We start from the raw sequence: 12,212 nt of genomic DNA, 5'->3' as shown, positions 1-12,212 counted from the left end.
AACTAGTAACTTCTCCTCTAAAACAGAATCTCTCATTCAGCTTGAAGTTACATTGCGTGACTATCTTAATACGGGGAGTTTACACTCGTGCATGTATAAAGCATTTAAAATAGTAAGAATTAAATGTACAGGCGTGTTGGTGGGTATAGGAAATAAGGCAAACATCAGAGCTTGGATTTTGTGGAGATTTAGCCAGTGACGGAAACCAGCCGTTCTCCAATGTCGGCAGCACCGGCCGCCGGGTGGTCATCGGTCGGCGTCTGTAACTTCGGGGACTTCTCCTCCGGGAGGCGTGTCTGCGGCCGGCTGTGGTGCACCCCGAACACATCCAGGCCCCGGGCAGGCGCCTCCGCCCTCCCCCCCCCCCCCCCCCCGCCAGCGCTGGCCCGAGGCAGCTGATCTGGCCGTGTCCCCCCCCCCCCCCACCTCCTCGGCCCCCTCGGCCCTCCGTGTGGGCCCGGCACCTGGGAGCCGCACAGCCTCAGCCCTGCTTCTGAGGGAACAGCCCGTCGCTGCTCTGCCGCCCCCTTCCCTGCAGCAAGCGGAGTTTCCTCCTCGGGGCCACTTGTTGAAGGAAGAACCCAGGATGCGGGTAACCGGGGAGGCAGGCTGAGCGGCGCCGAGCAACGCTGCCTCCATTCATTCGTCCATAAACACGTCTGCACCACACTGCGTGCTGGGAGCGGGTGTGTACACACGTACACGGTGTTCACGTGTGTGCCTGTGTCTGCACACGCGTATTTATAACACAGTGCGCCCCTCCATGCACGTTAGGTACCCGGGTCCCTGCCACAGACGGTCCCGCACTGAGCCTGAGCCGCGGCAGACACACGCCCGTGTGCGGCGGGCAGGTCCCCGACGCGGAGGCAGTGCGCCCTCTCCCCGCACGCACCTCGCTCTCCATGGGCTCCACCTCGATCTTCTTCCATAGTTCCAGCAGCTGTGCGATCGGCATGCTGACCAACTTTCCCTCCGGCCGGGTGCTGGTGGGAGGGAGGAGACGGGGGCAGGCGGCCCCGAGGGGCCCAGGACGTCAGAGCTGACGGCAGAGGTGGGCCCGCAGGCGGGGGGCCTGGGGGGGCAGGGAGCCCGGGGTCCTCAGTATGGCTGAGAGCGGGTGCGTCCCCTCCCGCCACCCCAGGCTCCTGGCCGCGGCTGCTCCCGGCTCCCGGCTCCCTGCTCCTCCGGGGCTGCAGGAGGAGAAGGAGCCGCAGCTGGAGACCCTGCTGCGACCTGCTGAGTGCACGCGGGACTGGCAGCATCCGGTCGGGTCCCTCCCCCCCCCCCCCGCACCCCCCAGACATCGCCACCCCCCCACTATTTTACCTTACTTGGCTCTAGAGGAGGGGTGAGAGTTGGGTCTGAGGATGCTGCTGCCATAGAAACTGCCTAGCAACCAAGGGCTGGGGGAGGGGCGGGAGGAGGGAGGGGCCCTGCGGCAGGCTCTGCCTTCTCCCTCCCAGCGTGCACGCACACAGACGCACACACTCTCTCTCACACACACTGACACGCTCACACACACACGCTTACACACAACACAAACACACACAGAGACACATATACGCACACTCATACACACACACGTGCATAGACATTCTCACACACACACACACACACACACCCTCCCTTCCTTTGCCAAGGGCTCCCCTAAGCCCGCACGACCCCCTTGAGCCCGGTCAGGAGGGGCCAGGCAGGAAGGCAAGCGGCCAGGGGCCCTGGAGCGGGCTCCCTGTGTCCCCGAATCGCAGCTGAGGGGCGGCAGCACCGGCCTCTGCCCGCAACCCAAGCCTCAGTCCAGCGCCGGGGGGAGAGGCCAGAGGCCATGGGGGGAGAGGCTGAGGCCGTGGGGGGAGAGGCTGAGGCCGTGGGGGGAGAGGCTGAGGCCGTGGGGGGAGAGGCTGAGGCCGTGGGGGGAGAGGCCGTGGGGGGAGAGGCTGAGACCGTGGGGGGAGGGGCTGAGGGGAGAGGCTGAGGCCGTGGGGGGAGAGGCGTGGGAGCCGGCGGGGGCTGGTCCCCGGGAGCCAGCTGCCTGGGCGGAGCTCGGGCCCCGGTCCGGAGCCGGGCCGCAGAGCCGTCCTGGGAGAGAGCGCGGACGGGCAGTGCGGTCGAATCTGCCCGCTCACGCTCTGCGGAGGCAGGACCAGGGTTTGGGGCAGGATCTTCACTCAAACAACAGAACCCCACGTTCCCCAGGTTCCGGAAGAGCGCCGCGTGGGCCGCCGGCTTCCTCACTCACTTCCCCGCCTAACGTGGCTCACGCCCATTTCACAGTGAGAACACCCGGGCGCCCGGCGGGAACCGTCCAGCCACGCGCCCAGGCGGCAGGCGGGCAGGAAGTCCGGGGTGGCCGCCTCACTGGGACGCCCGCCGGGGTCTGACTGGGGGGGGGGGGGGCACGCGGAGCACAGTTTTCTGGGGAAACTCCCGTTTCTTCTCTTCTTATTTGTCTCTCTTGTCTTCTTCCTCACCATATCTGCCTCGGAGCAGAAGGCGCGTGGAGACGCTCTCGCTCCCAGAGGGCTGCTCTGACCCTCCGGCCCTCCCGGGGAGCAGTGCTCACGGCTAACGCAGCCCCGGTTCCCCTGGGCGGCTTCACTTACGGAGCAAATGGCCTTCCCTTTGAGAAAAACATCTCAGAAAATGGCTTCCTGCTTCCGACCATGATCAATCCCTTTGTCTCTTTCATCTTTATAAAATCACTGAGAAATCTGCCCTGACCGGCTTCGCTCAGTGGACAGAGCGTCGGCCTGCAGACTGAAGGGTCCCGGGTTCTATTCCGGTCAAGGGCATGTACCTTGGTTGCGGGCACATCCCCAGTGGGGGGTGTCTTTGGGAGGCAGCTGATCGATGTTTCTCTCTCATCCATGTTACTAACTCTCTAGCCCTCTCCCTTCCTCTCTGTAAAAAATCAATAAAAATATTTTTTTTAAATCACTGAGAAACCTAGTTTATTAGCAAAAACAAAAACAAAACAAACAAAAAAAAACACACAAAAAAAACAACCCACTAAATTTTAAAAAATAGCCCAAATCCCAGATACTTTGTATTTAGAACAAAAACAAACAAAAATGAGAGCCCGACTCCACAGGAGAGTGCCCTTGGTGCTGATTTGAGAGCGTCCCTGTGTGTGTGTGGGGGGGGGGGGGTCGGACCTGAGCAGAGAGGGGGCCGCAGGCGAGAGCCCCAGCACCCGCGAGGGGCACGCCGGAAAGCGGGGCCTCGCCCGGGCGACCTTTCCCCCTAGCATAGCACGGTCATGCGGTTTGGGTAGAAACACCCATGATGAGAATCATGGATCGCTGCCTCCTGCACGCCCCCCACTGGGGATGGAGCCCGCAACCTGGGCCTGTGCCCTGACCGGGAATCGAACCCTGACCTCCTGGTTCCTAGGTCGACGCTCAGCCCCTGAGCCACGCCCGCTGGGCTGTAGTTGTAATTTCTTTTTTTTATATATATATTTTATTGATTTTTTACAGAGAGGAAGAGAGAGGGATAGAGAGTTAGAAACATCGATGAGAGAGAAACATCGATCAGCTGCCTCCTGCACACCCACTACTGGGGATGTGCCCGCAACCAAGGTACATGCCCTTGACCGGAATCGAACCTGGGACCCTTGAGTCCGCAGGCTGACGCTCTATCCACTGAGCCAAACCGGTTTCGGCTGTAGTTGTAATTTCTTAAGATGAGGTCCCTCTGGAGAAGGGTGGTCCCATTCAACACCACGGGCGTCCTGCTAAGTGGCGGCCCGGCCCTGCCCACCCCGTGCCCTCAGCCCCCGCTGCCAGAGGGACGCCCTGCACTTCCTGGTTCCGCACCCAGTTCCCGGTGCTTTGCTACAGCAGCTGAGGACGGGGAGGGGGAACGGGACCGGAATAGCGGGCCTCGGCGGCCGGGCTCCACGGGGAGAGGCTGCGTGGAGACCCCGTCTGCAGGTGCCAGGGCTCCGGCCACACCGTGTTTGCCGGCGATGGTGACGCTTCAGGCAGCACACAGCGGTGCCCAGGAATGCTCGGCAGCCCGGCCCGAAGAGACACCGAGGTCACTGCACGGCAGCCGCCCGTCCCGGGGTCCGCCGGAGCCCCACCTCCACACAACGGCGTCGTGACCGGCAGAGCCGCCCTGCAGCTGCTTCCCGAGGACGCTGTTCAGCGAAGAGGCTGGGACAGGGACGCCTCTGTCGGGGAGAGGAGGTCCCAGCGAGGGGGCTTGTGAAGGAGGAGCGTGCTGCGTCCTCGCCACTCGCCGCTGGGAGGTCAGCGTGACCCCGCCCGGTGCCCGGGCCTCCTCCCGCCAGCCAGGCCCCCCGCGGGCTGGGAGGGTCTCCCTGTGGGGGAGAAACAGCCGAGCAAATGCCCATCGGTTCTAGATGCCTGAGCCTCAGGCTGGAGAGAGAACACACGCACACGCACACGCACACGCACACGCATGCACCCTTCAGGAGGAGTGAGAATGGTGAGATCTCCCCAGCTTCCTTGTCCAGCACCCACCTGGCTCCCCAGAGCTCAGCACAGTCGGGCGGAAACCTCCCGGGACACCGGCCTTGTGGCCTCACGACCCGCCGAGAGGCAGGGCCGGCACGGCGCCCTTTCCCAACGCGGCTCCTGGGCAGCAGCTGTCACCAGGCAACTGCCGGGCTTATTTCCCTCAGCCTCAGCCAGACCCGTTTGTCCCAGATCACCCTCAGCTCCCTCAGGCTGACCACAGCCTGTCCCTAACACCACGCACACAGCAGCATTTAGGGGGCCCGCGTTGCGTGTCCCACCTGCTGGGCCTCGTCCAAAAGGCGTCAGCATCCTGTGGAATTCATGTGGGTAACCATGGCCTTCCAAAAAGAGGTTGAGCCCTGACCTGACCCCCCCGGAACCCTGACCTGACCCCCCACCCCCGGAGCCCCGGCCAGGACGAGCGAGAACAGGGACACTTCTGGGTGGAGCTCCCTCCCGGGAAACACGCGTGTGGGCGGTGTGAGACGGGCCCTCAGCCTCCGATCTGCTCTCCATCAGCTTTTGCTGTCGCTTTTCTTTGAAAACAGCCTTTTGTCTCGTGTCTGAAAGCCTCCCTTCCCACAGCTGCGCCCGCGGCCCAGCGCCCGCTCGCCTCCTCCTCCCGCAGACCCAGGCGCGTTCTGATGGCGTGGACGGCGCTCCTCGGCCTGGCCACCCGGCGGCTCCTACCATTCCCTGGCTCGCTCCTCAGAAGTGGCTCAATGACCTTGGGAGCCGGAGCGGACACGGGCTTCTCCGGGCCTCCAGAGCCTGCCAGGACCGCGGTGACCACACGGGGACCAGCCCCGTCCGGGACACCTGCCCTCAGGGGGGCCCGGGTCTGGCCGGTGCCCCCACGGGAGTCAGGTGACTCACGGGAAGACAGGACTTGGGGTGCCCTGACCTCCTCTCTGTACAAGCTTCCCCTCCCGGGACCCACACAAAGGCACAGCCCTGGCCGTGCAGTGACCGAGCAGGGACCACTCTCCCCCGAAGCAAGGGGGCCACCCACCCCACGACAGGGACGGCGGCAGGCGGGGCGGGCGGGCGGGCGAGGGGGAGCTGTCCCCTGACCTCGGCCCCTCCCCGGGAGGCCAGGCCTGGGCTCCGCTGAGACCGCCCTCCGTGAGTGGTCACACTGCCTCTCGGCCACCCTGTCCCTGTTCTGACCTCTCCACGTCCTCGGGGGTGAGCACAGCTGGTGGGCGAAGCTGCCCCCGCGGGAGCCGGGCGGGCCTGCCCCGTCACTCCCCAGGGCCGGCACATAGCGGCCTGGCCGGTCCCCAGGTCTGCCGAAGGCCTTGTCCCCGCGCCCAGGTGCCCACACGGCCCGGGCATAACAACCCGAGCGGCAGGGACTGAGCCCCGGCCCGATACGCTGCAGCTGGAGGACCAGCAGGAACCGAATACAAGGGGCCGTGTGCTCGGGCGTGTCCGGTGGGACTTGGCCATGAACTCGGGGCCGGGGAGGGGCCGGGCTGGGCTTGGCTGTGAAGAGGAGCCACAGTGGAATGAGCGGGGAACGTAGGAGGACGTGCAGTCGCCTCTCCCCACGCGCCCAGGAAAGCCTCCCGCGTGCAGCCCCCGGGCCTCTCACCTCCGTGTAAGGTGCGCTGCGCCGTGGGGCGGCCCCCCAGATGGACGTCCGCGGAGCCTCCCAGCTGCGCTGGCAGAATCCCGGGCGTGGGCTGCTCGGACGGGCGTGAGGCGGCGGGGCCTGGAGCAAGCCGCGGCAGCCGAGCTCGCTTCACGCGAGCTTCACCACAGGAGGTGGGAGCGCTGCGCCCGCGGGTGCTTTAAACGTGGCCGGGAAGGTCTTTGCAGCTCAAACACGCTCTCCGCCCGGCCCGTGCGCTCGAGCGCGGGTGTGGCAGCATCGAAGGCTGGCTTGCGGACGGAAACTCAGGACTGTCCCATGTCCTGCTGGGAACACGGAGACACGTAGACACGTGTGTTCTACAAAACTTCACTTCAGTTGTCCCGTGACGACAGCCGAAACCCACTGGTAGTTTACAACTAAAGGGAATTAACAAGAATTTCACACGAAACAAACAGAATAAAAACAGCAACAGCAGTTCCTGCTCTAAAGAGGCAGCAGCTACGCCAAAGGCCCGCCGCGGAGGGCAGAGGTCGGGACGGGTGCGCACGCGCGTCAGTAAGCGGGCCCAGGTCAGCGCCACGTCCCCTCCGTCAGTCACCGCAGAAGATGCCCATGGTCTGACCACAGTATTTAATTACTTGTGGGGAAATCGGCAATTTGGGGAAAAATAAACATCTCACATCCCAAACACACAAACCCAGGGATAATTAAAATCTTTATTGTAAAGTATGAAATCACAACAGAAAGAAAACAGGTGCCGCTGATCGGACTTGTTTGGGGAACCACTTTGTGAACATAAAAACTGGGCTAAGTCCCAACGGCACAGACGAGCAGCTGTGTCTGTGTAAACGTTGGACGGCACGTCACACTCGGCCGCGGACAGTCAAGCGCTGCGACCACCGTTCTCAGCCCACGTCCCGCTGAGGGCTGACGCGTGGACAGGCCGGCTTCGTGACGGTGAACGGGTCTGAGAAACGCCCTGCCCTCCCCTCTTCGGGGGGCGGGGGGGCTCCTAGCGTGAAGGCGGGGCTCCAGCGTGGATTTCCTCCGTGTGGGTGACACTGGTGCTATTTCCCGCTCCGTGTAACGAGCCATCTGTCCAACACGGTGTCAGGACGGAGACGCCTGTGGCGGGGAGATCACAGGCACGTTGGGGTTCACGCTGCTGAAGGCGACTGGGCATCTGAGCTGCGTGTTCCGAGGAACGAGGAGGCCATGCAGGTCGGACACAGGACCCCGGCAGCCATGGGGACCCGGTGACACGCACAGAGACCGGACGTCGCCTCGGTCTGCGAGAGACAGATACGGACATCACTGCATGGCCTGGAGAACATCTCCCGGGGACTGAAAGCAGAACCAAACAGCGCGACTCATTTGGACAAGGGCAGGGGGAGGGCAGAGTGGTACAGGAGGCTCACACGGTAACACGCAGAGGTGAGAGAGGATGGAGGAGGCTCACACGGTAACACGCAGAGGTGAGAGGACGGAGGAGGCTCACAAGGTAACACGCAGAGGTGAGAGGACGGAGGAGGCTCACACGGTAACACACAGAGGCAGGGATGGAGGAGGCTCACACGGTAACACACAGAGGTGAGAGGACGAAGAAGGCTCACACGGTAACACGCAGAGGTGAGAGGACGGAGGAGGCTCACATGGTAACACGCAGAGGTGAGAGGATGGAGGAGGCTCACACGGTAACACGCAGAGGTGAGAGGACGGAGGAGGCTCACACGGTAACACGCAGAGGTGAGAGGACAGAGGAGGCTCACACGGTAACACGCAGAGGTGAGAGGACGGAGGAGGCTCACACGGTAACACGCAGAGGTGAGAGGACGGAGGAGGCTCACACGGTAACACGCAGAGGCAGGGATGGAGGAGGCTCACACGGTAACACGCAGAGGTGAGAGGACGGAGGAGGCTCACACGGTAACACACAGAGGCGGGGACGGAGGAGGCTCACACGGTAACACGCAGAGGTGAGAGGACGGAGGAGGCTCACACGGTAACACGCAGAGGCGGGGACGGAGGGGACGTGGCGCTGACCTGGGCCCGGCTGCGTGTGCAGAGCCCCCGCTCGGACCTGGGACACTCTGAGTCCACAGGGGACTTGGCGGCCTTCGCACCGGTGACCTGAGGTGTCCGCACGCGCACACCCGGTGCTTTCCGCCACAGGCTCCCTCTTCCACCGGAATCAAAGGCCGTGCGAGCAGAGACCCGACTGCTCCCCGCTCTCTGCCTCCTGGTCACTCCGGTGAGGGTTTATTCTGCTACAACGTGAGCCCGCCTCCTGGCAGGTCCTCCCACCTCCTCTCAGGTGGGCGGTGCTCGGTCCAAGGGCCAGCGTGGCTCAGGCCTGGCGCGGCCGCACCCGACGGCGGGGGCGGGAGGCGGTGTCACGGGCCGACGGGCTTGTGGCTGGACCCGGCTGGTCCGGAGCGGGCGGGGGGCACGGAGCGGGCGGGGGGCACGGAGCGGGTGGGTTGGGGGGGGGGAAGAGCGGCCACGTGGCGTGTTTCTGGTGCTGGGACTGTCAGCCGGGTCACACGATGGTGCCGCTGACCCCTGGAGCCCCACTGGACGTGCCGGGGCGGCCTTCCCCTCGGCCTCACACAGAAGGTGTGGGAAACCCCGTGCTTGGCGGGTGGTTTTTAGTCCTCACCCAGTGAGCGAGGACCCTTTTCCCATTGACTTTTAGAGAGAGGAAAGCATGGGGGAGGGGAGAGAGGGGAACATCGATGTGTGAGAGACACATCGATTGGTTGCCTCCCACGCGCGCCCCAACGGGGGGTGGAGGATTGAACCTGCACCCCAGGTGCCTGCCCTTGACCGGACCGAACCCGAGACCCTGTGGTCCGTGGGGCGATGCTCTAACCGCTGAGCACACGGGCCAGGGTGCCACATGGTTTTAAATGTGAAGCCATGGGCCTGGGTCTCACTTCCCCTTCCCTGCCGGGCTGAGGCCGGGGTCGGCCGGGACTGGACTGCGGCGCAGGACGGAGGGGGAGCCGGGGAGCGAGCCCGAGCCGTCCCCGTGCAGGCACGGCAGGACTCTGCTTCGGTCCCAGCACGGGTCCTGGCTGACTGCCACCCTCCCTCCCTGCGCGCAGCCTTGACGGGGCGGGGGAGCCCCAAGGAGAGGTTTCCATGGAGGTGAGGCCGCCCTCGGCTCTGGTCACACGACGCGCAGGCGGAACGCCCACGGCGGAGCAAGGACGGCGTGGCCTGACCCCGAGGCGCTCGCGGCTTTGTGCAGTCACCGCCTCCTGGGCTGAAACCATGGAGACGGCGAGGGCAGCGCTACTGAGGGAATGGAAGAGGCCGACAGAGAGGGGGGGCACGTGGGTCCCAGCCACGAGGGGGGCTGCTTCCTGGGGGCCTCCCCCTGCACAGCCCGGTGTGCGGCCCTGGCCCACTGCCCCGTCCGAGGGCCCTGCACCCCCCGTCCCGTCCCCTCTGACGGCAGCGCGGCCGGCGCCTCGCGGAGGCCTGAGCGTTAAGGCCCCGGCTCCTGGCAGGCAGCACCCAGGCAGGCGGGCACCCTCCCCTTTAAAGGTGTCGTCCCAGCTCCGCCCCTCCAGGCTGAAGGGGACCAGAGGTGGCCGTGGCCTCCGTGTGAGAGGAGGCGCGCCCCGCACCTCGCTCCCGGACGGTGACCGCGGGCTGGAGCGTGACAGGCGCGGAGGGAGCAGACAGCCCGCGCGGCGTGTCCCCTCGCTCCGCTCTCAGCGAGGAAGAGACGGCGGCGGCCTCACCACCTGCCCCAGGGACACGCCCGCTCGGGCTCCTATGGCGTTCCCAGCCGGGGTCCCGAGCAGCCTGGGCCCCGGTCTCAGCTGGCTCTCGTCGCCCTCGGTGCGGGTGCACGGCACCCCGTCCCCAGGGCCTGGGCAGCGGCCACGGCAGCCCCGGCGGCACCGAGCACGCAGACAGGGTGCGAAGCCTCCGTGTGAAGAGCCGTCTGCCCCCCCCACCCCCCCCCCCACCCCCGTTCTCTGCAGGGACCGGGTCCAAAGGAGGGGGATAAAGGCTCAGCCCCGAAGTGGAAGGAGGGGCTGCTGGCCAAGGGCAGGAAGTGGCTCCAAGGCACCCGCTGTCGGCACAGAGGGGGCGGGGGCATCGCCCTGAAGCAGAGGCTGCTGCTCGTCCAGCCTCGCTCGCCTTCACAGCGGCACCGGCAGGGAGCGGGCCCCGCTGGCGCGCGTACAGTTCGGACGCATTTCCAACGCCCAGCAGCCTCGCCGCGCCGAGCAGGCGGCTAAGCATCCGTCCGTCTCCCGGTCCAGGGCCGGGTCGCGGCTGCAGGCTTGTGGTGAGGATTCGGGAAGATCTTGCGTGGGAAGCCCAGATAGGACGCAGGCACTTGCTGTGCCGTGATTAACATAAAACGTACACGTGGCCCGTTCACTGGAACCCGCCCGCTTGGACGAGCGCCTGCAGGGAGGGGCCGCTTGTCCCAAGTCCTACAGAGAAAAGGAGGAGAACAGGAGGCCAGGGAGCCGATTCACAAAGGGAATGGCCTGGAGCTTCCCCCATGGGCGAGGGGCGGGGGCCGGCCCAGCTGCCGCCCTTTTGTTCCTTGGTTCCGGGGAGAAGCCAGGCCCGCCTCTGTGGGAGGACGGAGCCCAGCCAACTCCACAGGAGCTGAGTGGGACCCTGATCAAACTGTACCTGAAGGCGCGGTTCTCAATTACTTGGGCCAATAATACCCTTTTTTTTTGTATTTTTAATGTATTTTAAAAAATCTTTATTGTTGAAAGTACTGCATACGTCCCCCTTTTCCCCCCATTGACCCCCTCCAGCCCGCCCCGCCCCCACCCTATTGTCCATGTCCATGGCTTATGCACATGTGCATACAGGTCTTTGGTTGAGCACCTCCCACCCACCCACCCTCCCCGCCTTCCCTCTGAGATTGCGCCCTCTGTTCCATGCTCCCATGCCTCTGGGTTCATCAGTTTATTTTGTCACTTAGATTCCACACATAAGTGAGATCATGTGACACTTGTCTTTCTCTGACTGGCTTATTTCACTTAGCACAATACTCTCCAGGCCCCTCCATGCTGTCTCAAAGGGTGAGAGATCCTTCTTTTTTACCGCTGCGTAGTATTCCATGGTGTAAATGTACCACGGCTTTTTATCCACTCATCCATGGTGGGCACTTGGGCTGTTTCCAGATCTTAACTACTGTACATTGTGCTGCTATGAACACAGGGGTGCATACATTCTTTCTGATTGGTGTTTCGGGTCTCTTAGGATATAGTCCTAGGAGAGGGATTACTGGGTCAGATGGAAGTTCCATACTTAATTTTTTGAGGAAACTCCATACTGTTTTCCATAATGGCTGCGCCCGTCTGCATTCCCACCAGCAGCGCACGAGGGCTCCTTCCATGTGTAAAGATCCCGCCCATGTTTTGTCACTTTTGACTGTAAGGACCCTATGTGACGAGCACGTGTGTGGATCCTGTTTCCGTGAACACACGTGTTTGCGTTCCCTTTGGTGAAACGCATTGGAAGGCGGAGGGACCGCCTGGGGGTGTGATCACGGGTCATCGTCTCCGAGCTCCAGTCCCCTCGCTGTGCCTCCCCCCCAGGTCCTCCCCTCCCCCCCAGGCCCTCCCTTCCCCCCAGGGCTCCGCCTCAGGAAGTGCCCCCCCCCCCACCCCACGGCACAGGGGCCCTTCCTGCAGGTTAAATCCTGCCCGTCACCGTGAACGAGAGCCGCTGCCCCCCAGCACCTGCCCGCCCCCCCCCCAGCTGCGCTCCTCCCGGATGCTCTGACCCTCAGACCCCTCAGGGGTCACCCAGGCGCCTTTCCAAGAACCTCCGAGTCCAGCGGCTGTGCAGGGCACTGTGGCCGCTCGAGCAGCGCTCGTCTGGTGGGGCGCCCAGAACGTACCCCGACAATCCAGAGAGCAGAGCAGGTGGCAACGGCCCCACCCAGGCCAACCAGCCAGGTCACCACGTTCTGTGACGTGGGCCCGGGCGCCCTGCAGCCCCCTGGACCGCGTGGGGTGACCTGGGAGAGAAGAAGGACTCCTCCCACGATCCCAGGCACCTCATTTCCCATGTGGGTGCCTGGCAGCGGGTCCCTAAGGCCGGCCCACATGGACCCACGTTTCCAAGGACTGACC

The sequence above is a fragment of the Cnephaeus nilssonii genome (assembly GCF_951640355.1).
Source record: "Cnephaeus nilssonii genome assembly, chromosome: 9".
NCBI lineage: Eukaryota > Metazoa > Chordata > Mammalia > Chiroptera > Vespertilionidae > Cnephaeus > Cnephaeus nilssonii.
This window is presented reverse-complemented; position numbering follows the sequence as displayed.